The sequence below is a fragment of the Carettochelys insculpta genome, chromosome 3, assembly GCF_033958435.1.
Source record: "Carettochelys insculpta isolate YL-2023 chromosome 3, ASM3395843v1, whole genome shotgun sequence".
In the NCBI taxonomy this organism is placed as follows: domain Eukaryota; kingdom Metazoa; phylum Chordata; order Testudines; family Carettochelyidae; genus Carettochelys; species Carettochelys insculpta.
In genome coordinates, this window is record NC_134139.1 from 81,776,204 (window position 1) to 81,789,554 (window position 13,351).

Below are 13,351 nucleotides of genomic sequence, written 5' to 3' on the forward strand. Positions count from 1 at the left end.
TCTTCCTCACTTTCCTTCTTTCTGAGGAGCCCCAGCCTGGGGCCAAGGGCAGGCTCCCGAGAAGCGTGCTGCCTTGGCTGGATGTGACGTGCCTTTGCGCTCTTCGACGGAAATGGAGCACGGGCTAGGGAAAGGAGCACCACCAGCTCCCCGCCACGTCTGGCTCCGCAGCCCGCTTGGGCACGGGCCCGACAGGTCGCTCGTGAGGCCCAGGGCTGCGGTTCCCACGCCAGCTGGCTTGCTCGCTTGCTCCCCAGCTGAGCCGCAAGGGCCCCCTGCGAGCACCCGACTCGGCGCCGACCTCAGGACCCTGGGCGCCCGAAGGCAAGGCTGCCTGTCCTCCCGGCTTCAGCGTGCCCGCTGCCAGAAGCCTGCCGCCTTGCCGCCTGACCTCGTGGCGCAACGGCAGCGCGTCTGACTCCAGATCAGAAGGTTATGTGTTCAAATCACATCGGGGTCAAGCAGGCGACTCTGCTCCCGTGGGGTGTGGCAGGCCTGGCCCTTCTTTTTGCCCCAGGCCTTGCTTTTCTGCCCCAGCAGCAGCAGCAGCCCCGAAAAGAAGCACGCCCCTCCCCCAAGGGACCAAGGAAGGGCACCCACCGCAAGCCAGGCAGGAGTCGAACCTGCAATCTCCTGATCCGTAGTCAGGCGCGTTATCCGTTGCGCCACTGGCCCGGGGACCATGACCTTTCCCAGGTGTCACCATGCCTGCTTGCGGGAGGCAGCCCCCCCGCCCAGCTGCGAGGAGAGGGGGATGAGGGCAGATGGGCTCTTTCCTTCTCCGGCCGGCTCCATCTCCCGGCCGCCTCGGAGGAACTGCAGGACAAAAAGGGCACGACGGGCAAACCGCAGCAGCGGCAAGGACGCCCCACCCCGCCCGCCCGCCCGCGCCCTTGGCGCAAAAGGCACCGCTGTTTCTGCCTGGTTTCGAACCAGGGACCTTTCGCGTGTGAGGCGAATGTGATAACCACTACACTACAGAAACCCAGAGGGCGCCCTCACTGCTGGCTGCTGCGCTGGCAGGAGCCCCCTTTGGCTGGCACAAGAGCTGCCTCAGGCCCTGACACGCCGCACAAAGCACCGGCTGGCCTCGGCCAACACCCACACCAGACTACACATGCTGTGCTCACGAGGCTCCTGGCCATGTGCATTGGTGGTTCAGTGGTAGAATTCTCGCCCGCCACGCGGGAGGCCCGTGTTCGATTCACGGCCAATGCAGGCCCCCTTTTCCCCTGCCTCGGCCCCTCTTTTGGTGCACTTGGCTCACGAGCATCTCCCTGCCCGGAGCCTCAGGGCTCCATGGTGCACTTGACCCGCTGGGCTTCTGGCAGGAGCCTCTCGGCAGGGTGCTGCTGCTGCTGCTCTTTGCCCCTTTCTTCCTCACTTTCCTTCTTTCTGAGGAGCCCCAGCCTGGGGCCAAGGGCAGGCTCCCGAGAAGCGTGCTGCCTTGGCTGGATGTGACGTGCCTTTGCGCTCTTCGACGGAAATGGAGCACGGGCTAGGGAAAGGAGCACCACCAGCTCCCCGCCACGTCTGGCTCCGCAGCCCGCTTGGGCACGGGCCCGACAGGTCGCTCGTGAGGCCCAGGGCTGCGGTTCCCACGCCAGCTGGCTTGCTCGCTTGCTCCCCAGCTGAGCCGCAAGGGCCCCCTGCGAGCACCCGACTCGGCGCCGACCTCAGGACCCTGGGCGCCCGAAGGCAAGGCTGCCTGTCCTCCCGGCTTCAGCGTGCCCGCTGCCAGAAGCCTGCCGCCTTGCCGCCTGACCTCGTGGCGCAACGGCAGCGCGTCTGACTCCAGATCAGAAGGTTATGTGTTCAAATCACATCGGGGTCAAGCAGGCGACTCTGCTCCCGTGGGGTGTGGCAGGCCTGGCCCTTCTTTTTGCCCCAGGCCTTGCTTTTCTGCCCCAGCAGCAGCAGCAGCCCCGAAAAGAAGCACGCCCCTCCCCCAAGGGACCAAGGAAGGGCACCCACCGCAAGCCAGGCAGGAGTCGAACCTGCAATCTCCTGATCCGTAGTCAGGCGCGTTATCCGTTGCGCCACTGGCCCGGGGACCATGACCTTTCCCAGGTGTCACCATGCCTGCTTGCGGGAGGCAGCCCCCCCGCCCAGCTGCGAGGAGAGGGGGATGAGGGCAGATGGGCTCTTTCCTTCTCCGGCCGGCTCCATCTCCCGGCCGCCTCGGAGGAACTGCAGGACAAAAAGGGCACGACGGGCAAACCGCAGCAGCGGCAAGGACGCCCCACCCCGCCCGCCCGCCCGCCCGCGCCCTTGGCGCAAAAGGCACCGCTGTTTCTGCCTGGTTTCGAACCAGGGACCTTTCGCGTGTGAGGCGAATGTGATAACCACTACACTACAGAAACCCAGAGGGCGCCCTCACTGCTGGCTGCTGCGCTGGCAGGAGCCCCCTTTGGCTGGCACAAGAGCTGCCTCAGGCCCTGACACGCAGCACAAAGCACCGGCTGGCCTCGGCCAACACCCACACCAGACTACACATGCTGTGCTCACGAGGCTCCTGGCCATGTGCATTGGTGGTTCAGTGGTAGAATTCTCGCCCGCCACGCGGGAGGCCCGTGTTCGATTCACGGCCAATGCAGGCCCCCTTTTCCCCTGCCTCGGCCCCTCTTTTGGTGCACTTGGCTCACGAGCATCTCCCTGCCCGGAGCCTCAGGGCTCCATGGTGCACTTGACCCGCTGGGCTTCTGGCAGGAGCCTCTCGGCAGGGTGCTGCTGCTGCTGCTCTTTGCCCCTTTCTTCCTCACTTTCCTTCTTTCTGAGGAGCCCCAGCCTGGGGCCAAGGGCAGGCTCCCGAGAAGCGTGCTGCCTTGGCTGGATGTGACGTGCCTTTGCGCTCTTCGACGGAAATGGAGCACGGGCTAGGGAAAGGAGCACCACCAGCTCCCCGCCACGTCTGGCTCCGCAGCCCGCTTGGGCACGGGCCCGACAGGTCGCTCGTGAGGCCCAGGGCTGCGGTTCCCACGCCAGCTGGCTTGCTCGCTTGCTCCCCAGCTGAGCCGCAAGGGCCCCCTGCGAGCACCCGACTCGGCGCCGACCTCAGGACCCTGGGCGCCCGAAGGCAAGGCTGCCTGTCCTCCCGGCTTCAGCGTGCCCGCTGCCAGAAGCCTGCCGCCTTGCCGCCTGACCTCGTGGCGCAACGGCAGCGCGTCTGACTCCAGATCAGAAGGTTATGTGTTCAAATCACATCGGGGTCAAGCAGGCGACTCTGCTCCCGTGGGGTGTGGCAGGCCTGGCCCTTCTTTTTGCCCCAGGCCTTGCTTTTCTGCCCCAGCAGCAGCAGCAGCCCCGAAAAGAAGCACGCCCCTCCCCCAAGGGACCAAGGAAGGGCACCCACCGCAAGCCAGGCAGGAGTCGAACCTGCAATCTCCTGATCCGTAGTCAGGCGCGTTATCCGTTGCGCCACTGGCCCGGGGACCATGACCTTTCCCAGGTGTCACCATGCCTGCTTGCGGGAGGCAGCCCCCCCGCCCAGCTGCGAGGAGAGGGGGATGAGGGCAGATGGGCTCTTTCCTTCTCCGGCCGGCTCCATCTCCCGGCCGCCTCGGAGGAACTGCAGGACAAAAAGGGCACGACGGGCAAACCGCAGCAGCGGCAAGGACGCCCCACCCCGCCCGCCCGCCCGCCCGCGCCCTTGGCGCAAAAGGCACCGCTGTTTCTGCCTGGTTTCGAACCAGGGACCTTTCGCGTGTGAGGCGAATGTGATAACCACTACACTACAGAAACCCAGAGGGCGCCCTCACTGCTGGCTGCTGCGCTGGCAGGAGCCCCCTTTGGCTGGCACAAGAGCTGCCTCAGGCCCTGACACGCAGCACAAAGCACCGGCTGGCCTCGGCCAACACCCACACCAGACTACACATGCTGTGCTCACGAGGCTCCTGGCCATGTGCATTGGTGGTTCAGTGGTAGAATTCTCGCCCGCCACGCGGGAGGCCCGTGTTCGATTCACGGCCAATGCAGGCCCCCTTTTCCCCTGCCTCGGCCCCTCTTTTGGTGCACTTGGCTCACGAGCATCTCCCTGCCCGGAGCCTCAGGGCTCCATGGTGCACTTGACCCGCTGGGCTTCTGGCAGGAGCCTCTCGGCAGGGTGCTGCTGCTGCTGCTCTTTGCCCCTTTCTTCCTCACTTTCCTTCTTTCTGAGGAGCCCCAGCCTGGGGCCAAGGGCAGGCTCCCGAGAAGCGTGCTGCCTTGGCTGGATGTGACGTGCCTTTGCGCTCTTCGACGGAAATGGAGCACGGGCTAGGGAAAGGAGCACCACCAGCTCCCCGCCACGTCTGGCTCCGCAGCCCGCTTGGGCACGGGCCCGACAGGTCGCTCGTGAGGCCCAGGGCTGCGGTTCCCACGCCAGCTGGCTTGCTCGCTTGCTCCCCAGCTGAGCCGCAAGGGCCCCCTGCGAGCACCCGACTCGGCGCCGACCTCAGGACCCTGGGCGCCCGAAGGCAAGGCTGCCTGTCCTCCCGGCTTCAGCGTGCCCGCTGCCAGAAGCCTGCCGCCTTGCCGCCTGACCTCGTGGCGCAACGGCAGCGCGTCTGACTCCAGATCAGAAGGTTATGTGTTCAAATCACATCGGGGTCAAGCAGGCGACTCTGCTCCCGTGGGGTGTGGCAGGCCTGGCCCTTCTTTTTGCCCCAGGCCTTGCTTTTCTGCCCCAGCAGCAGCAGCAGCCCCGAAAAGAAGCACGCCCCTCCCCCAAGGGACCAAGGAAGGGCACCCACCGCAAGCCAGGCAGGAGTCGAACCTGCAATCTCCTGATCCGTAGTCAGGCGCGTTATCCGTTGCGCCACTGGCCCGGGGACCATGACCTTTCCCAGGTGTCACCATGCCTGCTTGCGGGAGGCAGCCCCCCCGCCCAGCTGCGAGGAGAGGGGGATGAGGGCAGATGGGCTCTTTCCTTCTCCGGCCGGCTCCATCTCCCGGCCGCCTCGGAGGAACTGCAGGACAAAAAGGGCACGACGGGCAAACCGCAGCAGCGGCAAGGACGCCCCACCCCGCCCGCCCGCCCGCCCGCGCCCTTGGCGCAAAAGGCACCGCTGTTTCTGCCTGGTTTCGAACCAGGGACCTTTCGCGTGTGAGGCGAATGTGATAACCACTACACTACAGAAACCCAGAGGGCGCCCTCACTGCTGGCTGCTGCGCTGGCAGGAGCCCCCTTTGGCTGGCACAAGAGCTGCCTCAGGCCCTGACACGCAGCACAAAGCACCGGCTGGCCTCGGCCAACACCCACACCAGACTACACATGCTGTGCTCACGAGGCTCCTGGCCATGTGCATTGGTGGTTCAGTGGTAGAATTCTCGCCCGCCACGCGGGAGGCCCGTGTTCGATTCACGGCCAATGCAGGCCCCCTTTTCCCCTGCCTCGGCCCCTCTTTTGGTGCACTTGGCTCACGAGCATCTCCCTGCCCGGAGCCTCAGGGCTCCATGGTGCACTTGACCCGCTGGGCTTCTGGCAGGAGCCTCTCGGCAGGGTGCTGCTGCTGCTGCTCTTTGCCCCTTTCTTCCTCACTTTCCTTCTTTCTGAGGAGCCCCAGCCTGGGGCCAAGGGCAGGCTCCCGAGAAGCGTGCTGCCTTGGCTGGATGTGACGTGCCTTTGCGCTCTTCGACGGAAATGGAGCACGGGCTAGGGAAAGGAGCACCACCAGCTCCCCGCCACGTCTGGCTCCGCAGCCCGCTTGGGCACGGGCCCGACAGGTCGCTCGTGAGGCCCAGGGCTGCGGTTCCCACGCCAGCTGGCTTGCTCGCTTGCTCCCCAGCTGAGCCGCAAGGGCCCCCTGCGAGCACCCGACTCGGCGCCGACCTCAGGACCCTGGGCGCCCGAAGGCAAGGCTGCCTGTCCTCCCGGCTTCAGCGTGCCCGCTGCCAGAAGCCTGCCGCCTTGCCGCCTGACCTCGTGGCGCAACGGCAGCGCGTCTGACTCCAGATCAGAAGGTTATGTGTTCAAATCACATCGGGGTCAAGCAGGCGACTCTGCTCCCGTGGGGTGTGGCAGGCCTGGCCCTTCTTTTTGCCCCAGGCCTTGCTTTTCTGCCCCAGCAGCAGCAGCAGCCCCGAAAAGAAGCACGCCCCTCCCCCAAGGGACCAAGGAAGGGCACCCACCGCAAGCCAGGCAGGAGTCGAACCTGCAATCTCCTGATCCGTAGTCAGGCGCGTTATCCGTTGCGCCACTGGCCCGGGGACCATGACCTTTCCCAGGTGTCACCATGCCTGCTTGCGGGAGGCAGCCCCCCCGCCCAGCTGCGAGGAGAGGGGGATGAGGGCAGATGGGCTCTTTCCTTCTCCGGCCGGCTCCATCTCCCGGCCGCCTCGGAGGAACTGCAGGACAAAAAGGGCACGACGGGCAAACCGCAGCAGCGGCAAGGACGCCCCACCCCGCCCGCCCGCCCGCGCCCTTGGCGCAAAAGGCACCGCTGTTTCTGCCTGGTTTCGAACCAGGGACCTTTCGCGTGTGAGGCGAATGTGATAACCACTACACTACAGAAACCCAGAGGGCGCCCTCACTGCTGGCTGCTGCGCTGGCAGGAGCCCCCTTTGGCTGGCACAAGAGCTGCCTCAGGCCCTGACACGCAGCACAAAGCACCGGCTGGCCTCGGCCAACACCCACACCAGACTACACATGCTGTGCTCACGAGGCTCCTGGCCATGTGCATTGGTGGTTCAGTGGTAGAATTCTCGCCCGCCACGCGGGAGGCCCGTGTTCGATTCACGGCCAATGCAGGCCCCCTTTTCCCCTGCCTCGGCCCCTCTTTTGGTGCACTTGGCTCACGAGCATCTCCCTGCCCGGAGCCTCAGGGCTCCATGGTGCACTTGACCCGCTGGGCTTCTGGCAGGAGCCTCTCGGCAGGGTGCTGCTGCTGCTGCTCTTTGCCCCTTTCTTCCTCACTTTCCTTCTTTCTGAGGAGCCCCAGCCTGGGGCCAAGGGCAGGCTCCCGAGAAGCGTGCTGCCTTGGCTGGATGTGACGTGCCTTTGCGCTCTTCGACGGAAATGGAGCACGGGCTAGGGAAAGGAGCACCACCAGCTCCCCGCCACGTCTGGCTCCGCAGCCCGCTTGGGCACGGGCCCGACAGGTCGCTCGTGAGGCCCAGGGCTGCGGTTCCCACGCCAGCTGGCTTGCTCGCTTGCTCCCCAGCTGAGCCGCAAGGGCCCCCTGCGAGCACCCGACTCGGCGCCGACCTCAGGACCCTGGGCGCCCGAAGGCAAGGCTGCCTGTCCTCCCGGCTTCAGCGTGCCCGCTGCCAGAAGCCTGCCGCCTTGCCGCCTGACCTCGTGGCGCAACGGCAGCGCGTCTGACTCCAGATCAGAAGGTTATGTGTTCAAATCACATCGGGGTCAAGCAGGCGACTCTGCTCCCGTGGGGTGTGGCAGGCCTGGCCCTTCTTTTTGCCCCAGGCCTTGCTTTTCTGCCCCAGCAGCAGCAGCAGCCCCGAAAAGAAGCACGCCCCTCCCCCAAGGGACCAAGGAAGGGCACCCACCGCAAGCCAGGCAGGAGTCGAACCTGCAATCTCCTGATCCGTAGTCAGGCGCGTTATCCGTTGCGCCACTGGCCCGGGGACCATGACCTTTCCCAGGTGTCACCATGCCTGCTTGCGGGAGGCAGCCCCCCCGCCCAGCTGCGAGGAGAGGGGGATGAGGGCAGATGGGCTCTTTCCTTCTCCGGCCGGCTCCATCTCCCGGCCGCCTCGGAGGAACTGCAGGACAAAAAGGGCACGACGGGCAAACCGCAGCAGCGGCAAGGACGCCCCACCCCGCCCGCCCGCCCGCCCGCCCGCGCCCTTGGCGCAAAAGGCACCGCTGTTTCTGCCTGGTTTCGAACCAGGGACCTTTCGCGTGTGAGGCGAATGTGATAACCACTACACTACAGAAACCCAGAGGGCGCCCTCACTGCTGGCTGCTGCGCTGGCAGGAGCCCCCTTTGGCTGGCACAAGAGCTGCCTCAGGCCCTGACACGCAGCACAAAGCACCGGCTGGCCTCGGCCAACACCCACACCAGACTACACATGCTGTGCTCACGAGGCTCCTGGCCATGTGCATTGGTGGTTCAGTGGTAGAATTCTCGCCCGCCACGCGGGAGGCCCGTGTTCGATTCACGGCCAATGCAGGCCCCCTTTTCCCCTGCCTCGGCCCCTCTTTTGGTGCACTTGGCTCACGAGCATCTCCCTGCCCGGAGCCTCAGGGCTCCATGGTGCACTTGACCCGCTGGGCTTCTGGCAGGAGCCTCTCGGCAGGGTGCTGCTGCTGCTGCTCTTTGCCCCTTTCTTCCTCACTTTCCTTCTTTCTGAGGAGCCCCAGCCTGGGGCCAAGGGCAGGCTCCCGAGAAGCGTGCTGCCTTGGCTGGATGTGACGTGCCTTTGCGCTCTTCGACGGAAATGGAGCACGGGCTAGGGAAAGGAGCACCACCAGCTCCCCGCCACGTCTGGCTCCGCAGCCCGCTTGGGCACGGGCCCGACAGGTCGCTCGTGAGGCCCAGGGCTGCGGTTCCCACGCCAGCTGGCTTGCTCGCTTGCTCCCCAGCTGAGCCGCAAGGGCCCCCTGCGAGCACCCGACTCGGCGCCGACCTCAGGACCCTGGGCGCCCGAAGGCAAGGCTGCCTGTCCTCCCGGCTTCAGCGTGCCCGCTGCCAGAAGCCTGCCGCCTTGCCGCCTGACCTCGTGGCGCAACGGCAGCGCGTCTGACTCCAGATCAGAAGGTTATGTGTTCAAATCACATCGGGGTCAAGCAGGCGACTCTGCTCCCGTGGGGTGTGGCAGGCCTGGCCCTTCTTTTTGCCCCAGGCCTTGCTTTTCTGCCCCAGCAGCAGCAGCAGCCCCGAAAAGAAGCACGCCCCTCCCCCAAGGGACCAAGGAAGGGCACCCACCGCAAGCCAGGCAGGAGTCGAACCTGCAATCTCCTGATCCGTAGTCAGGCGCGTTATCCGTTGCGCCACTGGCCCGGGGACCATGACCTTTCCCAGGTGTCACCATGCCTGCTTGCGGGAGGCAGCCCCCCCGCCCAGCTGCGAGGAGAGGGGGATGAGGGCAGATGGGCTCTTTCCTTCTCCGGCCGGCTCCATCTCCCGGCCGCCTCGGAGGAACTGCAGGACAAAAAGGGCACGACGGGCAAACCGCAGCAGCGGCAAGGACGCCCCACCCCGCCCGCCCGCCCGCCCGCGCCCTTGGCGCAAAAGGCACCGCTGTTTCTGCCTGGTTTCGAACCAGGGACCTTTCGCGTGTGAGGCGAATGTGATAACCACTACACTACAGAAACCCAGAGGGCGCCCTCACTGCTGGCTGCTGCGCTGGCAGGAGCCCCCTTTGGCTGGCACAAGAGCTGCCTCAGGCCCTGACACGCAGCACAAAGCACCGGCTGGCCTCGGCCAACACCCACACCAGACTACACATGCTGTGCTCACGAGGCTCCTGGCCATGTGCATTGGTGGTTCAGTGGTAGAATTCTCGCCCGCCACGCGGGAGGCCCGTGTTCGATTCACGGCCAATGCAGGCCCCCTTTTCCCCTGCCTCGGCCCCTCTTTTGGTGCACTTGGCTCACGAGCATCTCCCTGCCCGGAGCCTCAGGGCTCCATGGTGCACTTGACCCGCTGGGCTTCTGGCAGGAGCCTCTCGGCAGGGTGCTGCTGCTGCTGCTCTTTGCCCCTTTCTTCCTCACTTTCCTTCTTTCTGAGGAGCCCCAGCCTGGGGCCAAGGGCAGGCTCCCGAGAAGCGTGCTGCCTTGGCTGGATGTGACGTGCCTTTGCGCTCTTCGACGGAAATGGAGCACGGGCTAGGGAAAGGAGCACCACCAGCTCCCCGCCACGTCTGGCTCCGCAGCCCGCTTGGGCACGGGCCCGACAGGTCGCTCGTGAGGCCCAGGGCTGCGGTTCCCACGCCAGCTGGCTTGCTCGCTTGCTCCCCAGCTGAGCCGCAAGGGCCCCCTGCGAGCACCCGACTCGGCGCCGACCTCAGGACCCTGGGCGCCCGAAGGCAAGGCTGCCTGTCCTCCCGGCTTCAGCGTGCCCGCTGCCAGAAGCCTGCCGCCTTGCCGCCTGACCTCGTGGCGCAACGGCAGCGCGTCTGACTCCAGATCAGAAGGTTATGTGTTCAAATCACATCGGGGTCAAGCAGGCGACTCTGCTCCCGTGGGGTGTGGCAGGCCTGGCCCTTCTTTTTGCCCCAGGCCTTGCTTTTCTGCCCCAGCAGCAGCAGCAGCCCCGAAAAGAAGCACGCCCCTCCCCCAAGGGACCAAGGAAGGGCACCCACCGCAAGCCAGGCAGGAGTCGAACCTGCAATCTCCTGATCCGTAGTCAGGCGCGTTATCCGTTGCGCCACTGGCCCGGGGACCATGACCTTTCCCAGGTGTCACCATGCCTGCTTGCGGGAGGCAGCCCCCCCGCCCAGCTGCGAGGAGAGGGGGATGAGGGCAGATGGGCTCTTTCCTTCTCCGGCCGGCTCCATCTCCCGGCCGCCTCGGAGGAACTGCAGGACAAAAAGGGCACGACGGGCAAACCGCAGCAGCGGCAAGGACGCCCCACCCCGCCCGCCCGCCCGCCCGCGCCCTTGGCGCAAAAGGCACCGCTGTTTCTGCCTGGTTTCGAACCAGGGACCTTTCGCGTGTGAGGCGAATGTGATAACCACTACACTACAGAAACCCAGAGGGCGCCCTCACTGCTGGCTGCTGCGCTGGCAGGAGCCCCCTTTGGCTGGCACAAGAGCTGCCTCAGGCCCTGACACGCAGCACAAAGCACCGGCTGGCCTCGGCCAACACCCACACCAGACTACACATGCTGTGCTCACGAGGCTCCTGGCCATGTGCATTGGTGGTTCAGTGGTAGAATTCTCGCCCGCCACGCGGGAGGCCCGTGTTCGATTCACGGCCAATGCAGGCCCCCTTTTCCCCTGCCTCGGCCCCTCTTTTGGTGCACTTGGCTCACGAGCATCTCCCTGCCCGGAGCCTCAGGGCTCCATGGTGCACTTGACCCGCTGGGCTTCTGGCAGGAGCCTCTCGGCAGGGTGCTGCTGCTGCTGCTCTTTGCCCCTTTCTTCCTCACTTTCCTTCTTTCTGAGGAGCCCCAGCCTGGGGCCAAGGGCAGGCTCCCGAGAAGCGTGCTGCCTTGGCTGGATGTGACGTGCCTTTGCGCTCTTCGACGGAAATGGAGCACGGGCTAGGGAAAGGAGCACCACCAGCTCCCCGCCACGTCTGGCTCCGCAGCCCGCTTGGGCACGGGCCCGACAGGTCGCTCGTGAGGCCCAGGGCTGCGGTTCCCACGCCAGCTGGCTTGCTCGCTTGCTCCCCAGCTGAGCCGCAAGGGCCCCCTGCGAGCACCCGACTCGGCGCCGACCTCAGGACCCTGGGCGCCCGAAGGCAAGGCTGCCTGTCCTCCCGGCTTCAGCGTGCCCGCTGCCAGAAGCCTGCCGCCTTGCCGCCTGACCTCGTGGCGCAACGGCAGCGCGTCTGACTCCAGATCAGAAGGTTATGTGTTCAAATCACATCGGGGTCAAGCAGGCGACTCTGCTCCCGTGGGGTGTGGCAGGCCTGGCCCTTCTTTTTGCCCCAGGCCTTGCTTTTCTGCCCCAGCAGCAGCAGCAGCCCCGAAAAGAAGCACGCCCCTCCCCCAAGGGACCAAGGAAGGGCACCCACCGCAAGCCAGGCAGGAGTCGAACCTGCAATCTCCTGATCCGTAGTCAGGCGCGTTATCCGTTGCGCCACTGGCCCGGGGACCATGACCTTTCCCAGGTGTCACCATGCCTGCTTGCGGGAGGCAGCCCCCCCGCCCAGCTGCGAGGAGAGGGGGATGAGGGCAGATGGGCTCTTTCCTTCTCCGGCCGGCTCCATCTCCCGGCCGCCTCGGAGGAACTGCAGGACAAAAAGGGCACGACGGGCAAACCGCAGCAGCGGCAAGGACGCCCCACCCCGCCCGCCCGCCCGCCCGCCCGCGCCCTTGGCGCAAAAGGCACCGCTGTTTCTGCCTGGTTTCGAACCAGGGACCTTTCGCGTGTGAGGCGAATGTGATAACCACTACACTACAGAAACCCAGAGGGCGCCCTCACTGCTGGCTGCTGCGCTGGCAGGAGCCCCCTTTGGCTGGCACAAGAGCTGCCTCAGGCCCTGACACGCAGCACAAAGCACCGGCTGGCCTCGGCCAACACCCACACCAGACTACACATGCTGTGCTCACGAGGCTCCTGGCCATGTGCATTGGTGGTTCAGTGGTAGAATTCTCGCCCGCCACGCGGGAGGCCCGTGTTCGATTCACGGCCAATGCAGGCCCCCTTTTCCCCTGCCTCGGCCCCTCTTTTGGTGCACTTGGCTCACGAGCATCTCCCTGCCCGGAGCCTCAGGGCTCCATGGTGCACTTGACCCGCTGGGCTTCTGGCAGGAGCCTCTCGGCAGGGTGCTGCTGCTGCTGCTCTTTGCCCCTTTCTTCCTCACTTTCCTTCTTTCTGAGGAGCCCCAGCCTGGGGCCAAGGGCAGGCTCCCGAGAAGCGTGCTGCCTTGGCTGGATGTGACGTGCCTTTGCGCTCTTCGACGGAAATGGAGCACGGGCTAGGGAAAGGAGCACCACCAGCTCCCCGCCACGTCTGGCTCCGCAGCCCGCTTGGGCACGGGCCCGACAGGTCGCTCGTGAGGCCCAGGGCTGCGGTTCCCACGCCAGCTGGCTTGCTCGCTTGCTCCCCAGCTGAGCCGCAAGGGCCCCCTGCGAGCACCCGACTCGGCGCCGACCTCAGGACCCTGGGCGCCCGAAGGCAAGGCTGCCTGTCCTCCCGGCTTCAGCGTGCCCGCTGCCAGAAGCCTGCCGCCTTGCCGCCTGACCTCGTGGCGCAACGGCAGCGCGTCTGACTCCAGATCAGAAGGTTATGTGTTCAAATCACATCGGGGTCAAGCAGGCGACTCTGCTCCCGTGGGGTGTGGCAGGCCTGGCCCTTCTTTTTGCCCCAGGCCTTGCTTTTCTGCCCCAGCAGCAGCAGCAGCCCCGAAAAGAAGCACGCCCCTCCCCCAAGGGACCAAGGAAGGGCACCCACCGCAAGCCAGGCAGGAGTCGAACCTGCAATCTCCTGATCCGTAGTCAGGCGCGTTATCCGTTGCGCCACTGGCCCGGGGACCATGACCTTTCCCAGGTGTCACCATGCCTGCTTGCGGGAGGCAGCCCCCCCGCCCAGCTGCGAGGAGAGGGGGATGAGGGCAGATGGGCTCTTTCCTTCTCCGGCCGGCTCCATCTCCCGGCCGCCTCGGAGGAACTGCAGGACAAAAAGGGCACGACGGGCAAACCGCAGCAGCGGCAAGGACGCCCCACCCCGCCCGCCCGCCCGCCCGCGCCCTTGGCGCAAAAGGCACCGCTGTTTCTGCCTGGTTTCGAACCAGGGACCGTTT

At 65.9% G+C, this 13,351-nt stretch overlaps 38 non-coding genes across 38 annotated transcripts; 19 read left to right on the plus strand and 19 right to left on the minus strand.

Moving 5' to 3' along the window:
• The first annotated feature begins 388 nt into the window (after window positions 1-388).
• TRNAW-CCA (transfer RNA tryptophan (anticodon CCA)) lies at window positions 389-460 on the plus strand. The gene has a single exon. It is a non-coding gene; the product is annotated as a tRNA-Trp (tRNA).
• Window positions 461-602: 142 nt separating this feature from the next.
• Window positions 603-675, minus strand: TRNAR-ACG (transfer RNA arginine (anticodon ACG)). Its single transcript has one exon. It is a non-coding gene; the product is annotated as a tRNA-Arg (tRNA).
• Window positions 676-912: 237 nt separating this feature from the next.
• TRNAV-CAC (transfer RNA valine (anticodon CAC)) lies at window positions 913-985 on the minus strand. The gene has a single exon. It is a non-coding gene; the product is annotated as a tRNA-Val (tRNA).
• A 162-nt stretch (window positions 986-1,147) lies between these two features.
• On the plus strand, window positions 1,148-1,218 carry TRNAG-GCC (transfer RNA glycine (anticodon GCC)). The gene has a single exon. It is a non-coding gene; the product is annotated as a tRNA-Gly (tRNA).
• Window positions 1,219-1,762: 544 nt separating this feature from the next.
• Window positions 1,763-1,834, plus strand: TRNAW-CCA (transfer RNA tryptophan (anticodon CCA)). Its single transcript has one exon. It is a non-coding gene; the product is annotated as a tRNA-Trp (tRNA).
• Window positions 1,835-1,976: 142 nt separating this feature from the next.
• On the minus strand, window positions 1,977-2,049 carry TRNAR-ACG (transfer RNA arginine (anticodon ACG)). Its single transcript has one exon. It is a non-coding gene; the product is annotated as a tRNA-Arg (tRNA).
• Window positions 2,050-2,290: 241 nt separating this feature from the next.
• TRNAV-CAC (transfer RNA valine (anticodon CAC)) lies at window positions 2,291-2,363 on the minus strand. Its single transcript has one exon. It is a non-coding gene; the product is annotated as a tRNA-Val (tRNA).
• A 162-nt stretch (window positions 2,364-2,525) lies between these two features.
• On the plus strand, window positions 2,526-2,596 carry TRNAG-GCC (transfer RNA glycine (anticodon GCC)). Its single transcript has one exon. It is a non-coding gene; the product is annotated as a tRNA-Gly (tRNA).
• A 544-nt stretch (window positions 2,597-3,140) lies between these two features.
• Window positions 3,141-3,212, plus strand: TRNAW-CCA (transfer RNA tryptophan (anticodon CCA)). The gene has a single exon. It is a non-coding gene; the product is annotated as a tRNA-Trp (tRNA).
• Window positions 3,213-3,354: 142 nt separating this feature from the next.
• Window positions 3,355-3,427, minus strand: TRNAR-ACG (transfer RNA arginine (anticodon ACG)). The gene has a single exon. It is a non-coding gene; the product is annotated as a tRNA-Arg (tRNA).
• Window positions 3,428-3,668: 241 nt separating this feature from the next.
• Window positions 3,669-3,741, minus strand: TRNAV-CAC (transfer RNA valine (anticodon CAC)). Its single transcript has one exon. It is a non-coding gene; the product is annotated as a tRNA-Val (tRNA).
• Window positions 3,742-3,903: 162 nt separating this feature from the next.
• On the plus strand, window positions 3,904-3,974 carry TRNAG-GCC (transfer RNA glycine (anticodon GCC)). The gene has a single exon. It is a non-coding gene; the product is annotated as a tRNA-Gly (tRNA).
• Window positions 3,975-4,518: 544 nt separating this feature from the next.
• Window positions 4,519-4,590, plus strand: TRNAW-CCA (transfer RNA tryptophan (anticodon CCA)). Its single transcript has one exon. It is a non-coding gene; the product is annotated as a tRNA-Trp (tRNA).
• Window positions 4,591-4,732: 142 nt separating this feature from the next.
• Window positions 4,733-4,805, minus strand: TRNAR-ACG (transfer RNA arginine (anticodon ACG)). Its single transcript has one exon. It is a non-coding gene; the product is annotated as a tRNA-Arg (tRNA).
• A 241-nt stretch (window positions 4,806-5,046) lies between these two features.
• TRNAV-CAC (transfer RNA valine (anticodon CAC)) lies at window positions 5,047-5,119 on the minus strand. Its single transcript has one exon. It is a non-coding gene; the product is annotated as a tRNA-Val (tRNA).
• A 162-nt stretch (window positions 5,120-5,281) lies between these two features.
• Window positions 5,282-5,352, plus strand: TRNAG-GCC (transfer RNA glycine (anticodon GCC)). The gene has a single exon. It is a non-coding gene; the product is annotated as a tRNA-Gly (tRNA).
• A 544-nt stretch (window positions 5,353-5,896) lies between these two features.
• On the plus strand, window positions 5,897-5,968 carry TRNAW-CCA (transfer RNA tryptophan (anticodon CCA)). The gene has a single exon. It is a non-coding gene; the product is annotated as a tRNA-Trp (tRNA).
• A 142-nt stretch (window positions 5,969-6,110) lies between these two features.
• On the minus strand, window positions 6,111-6,183 carry TRNAR-ACG (transfer RNA arginine (anticodon ACG)). The gene has a single exon. It is a non-coding gene; the product is annotated as a tRNA-Arg (tRNA).
• Window positions 6,184-6,420: 237 nt separating this feature from the next.
• TRNAV-CAC (transfer RNA valine (anticodon CAC)) lies at window positions 6,421-6,493 on the minus strand. Its single transcript has one exon. It is a non-coding gene; the product is annotated as a tRNA-Val (tRNA).
• A 162-nt stretch (window positions 6,494-6,655) lies between these two features.
• TRNAG-GCC (transfer RNA glycine (anticodon GCC)) lies at window positions 6,656-6,726 on the plus strand. Its single transcript has one exon. It is a non-coding gene; the product is annotated as a tRNA-Gly (tRNA).
• A 544-nt stretch (window positions 6,727-7,270) lies between these two features.
• Window positions 7,271-7,342, plus strand: TRNAW-CCA (transfer RNA tryptophan (anticodon CCA)). The gene has a single exon. It is a non-coding gene; the product is annotated as a tRNA-Trp (tRNA).
• Window positions 7,343-7,484: 142 nt separating this feature from the next.
• TRNAR-ACG (transfer RNA arginine (anticodon ACG)) lies at window positions 7,485-7,557 on the minus strand. The gene has a single exon. It is a non-coding gene; the product is annotated as a tRNA-Arg (tRNA).
• A 245-nt stretch (window positions 7,558-7,802) lies between these two features.
• On the minus strand, window positions 7,803-7,875 carry TRNAV-CAC (transfer RNA valine (anticodon CAC)). Its single transcript has one exon. It is a non-coding gene; the product is annotated as a tRNA-Val (tRNA).
• A 162-nt stretch (window positions 7,876-8,037) lies between these two features.
• TRNAG-GCC (transfer RNA glycine (anticodon GCC)) lies at window positions 8,038-8,108 on the plus strand. Its single transcript has one exon. It is a non-coding gene; the product is annotated as a tRNA-Gly (tRNA).
• A 544-nt stretch (window positions 8,109-8,652) lies between these two features.
• TRNAW-CCA (transfer RNA tryptophan (anticodon CCA)) lies at window positions 8,653-8,724 on the plus strand. The gene has a single exon. It is a non-coding gene; the product is annotated as a tRNA-Trp (tRNA).
• A 142-nt stretch (window positions 8,725-8,866) lies between these two features.
• Window positions 8,867-8,939, minus strand: TRNAR-ACG (transfer RNA arginine (anticodon ACG)). Its single transcript has one exon. It is a non-coding gene; the product is annotated as a tRNA-Arg (tRNA).
• Window positions 8,940-9,180: 241 nt separating this feature from the next.
• On the minus strand, window positions 9,181-9,253 carry TRNAV-CAC (transfer RNA valine (anticodon CAC)). Its single transcript has one exon. It is a non-coding gene; the product is annotated as a tRNA-Val (tRNA).
• A 162-nt stretch (window positions 9,254-9,415) lies between these two features.
• Window positions 9,416-9,486, plus strand: TRNAG-GCC (transfer RNA glycine (anticodon GCC)). Its single transcript has one exon. It is a non-coding gene; the product is annotated as a tRNA-Gly (tRNA).
• A 544-nt stretch (window positions 9,487-10,030) lies between these two features.
• On the plus strand, window positions 10,031-10,102 carry TRNAW-CCA (transfer RNA tryptophan (anticodon CCA)). The gene has a single exon. It is a non-coding gene; the product is annotated as a tRNA-Trp (tRNA).
• A 142-nt stretch (window positions 10,103-10,244) lies between these two features.
• On the minus strand, window positions 10,245-10,317 carry TRNAR-ACG (transfer RNA arginine (anticodon ACG)). The gene has a single exon. It is a non-coding gene; the product is annotated as a tRNA-Arg (tRNA).
• A 241-nt stretch (window positions 10,318-10,558) lies between these two features.
• TRNAV-CAC (transfer RNA valine (anticodon CAC)) lies at window positions 10,559-10,631 on the minus strand. Its single transcript has one exon. It is a non-coding gene; the product is annotated as a tRNA-Val (tRNA).
• A 162-nt stretch (window positions 10,632-10,793) lies between these two features.
• On the plus strand, window positions 10,794-10,864 carry TRNAG-GCC (transfer RNA glycine (anticodon GCC)). The gene has a single exon. It is a non-coding gene; the product is annotated as a tRNA-Gly (tRNA).
• A 544-nt stretch (window positions 10,865-11,408) lies between these two features.
• TRNAW-CCA (transfer RNA tryptophan (anticodon CCA)) lies at window positions 11,409-11,480 on the plus strand. Its single transcript has one exon. It is a non-coding gene; the product is annotated as a tRNA-Trp (tRNA).
• A 142-nt stretch (window positions 11,481-11,622) lies between these two features.
• Window positions 11,623-11,695, minus strand: TRNAR-ACG (transfer RNA arginine (anticodon ACG)). The gene has a single exon. It is a non-coding gene; the product is annotated as a tRNA-Arg (tRNA).
• Window positions 11,696-11,940: 245 nt separating this feature from the next.
• On the minus strand, window positions 11,941-12,013 carry TRNAV-CAC (transfer RNA valine (anticodon CAC)). The gene has a single exon. It is a non-coding gene; the product is annotated as a tRNA-Val (tRNA).
• A 162-nt stretch (window positions 12,014-12,175) lies between these two features.
• On the plus strand, window positions 12,176-12,246 carry TRNAG-GCC (transfer RNA glycine (anticodon GCC)). The gene has a single exon. It is a non-coding gene; the product is annotated as a tRNA-Gly (tRNA).
• A 544-nt stretch (window positions 12,247-12,790) lies between these two features.
• Window positions 12,791-12,862, plus strand: TRNAW-CCA (transfer RNA tryptophan (anticodon CCA)). Its single transcript has one exon. It is a non-coding gene; the product is annotated as a tRNA-Trp (tRNA).
• A 142-nt stretch (window positions 12,863-13,004) lies between these two features.
• Window positions 13,005-13,077, minus strand: TRNAR-ACG (transfer RNA arginine (anticodon ACG)). Its single transcript has one exon. It is a non-coding gene; the product is annotated as a tRNA-Arg (tRNA).
• Between the last annotated feature and the right edge of the window lie 274 nt (window positions 13,078-13,351).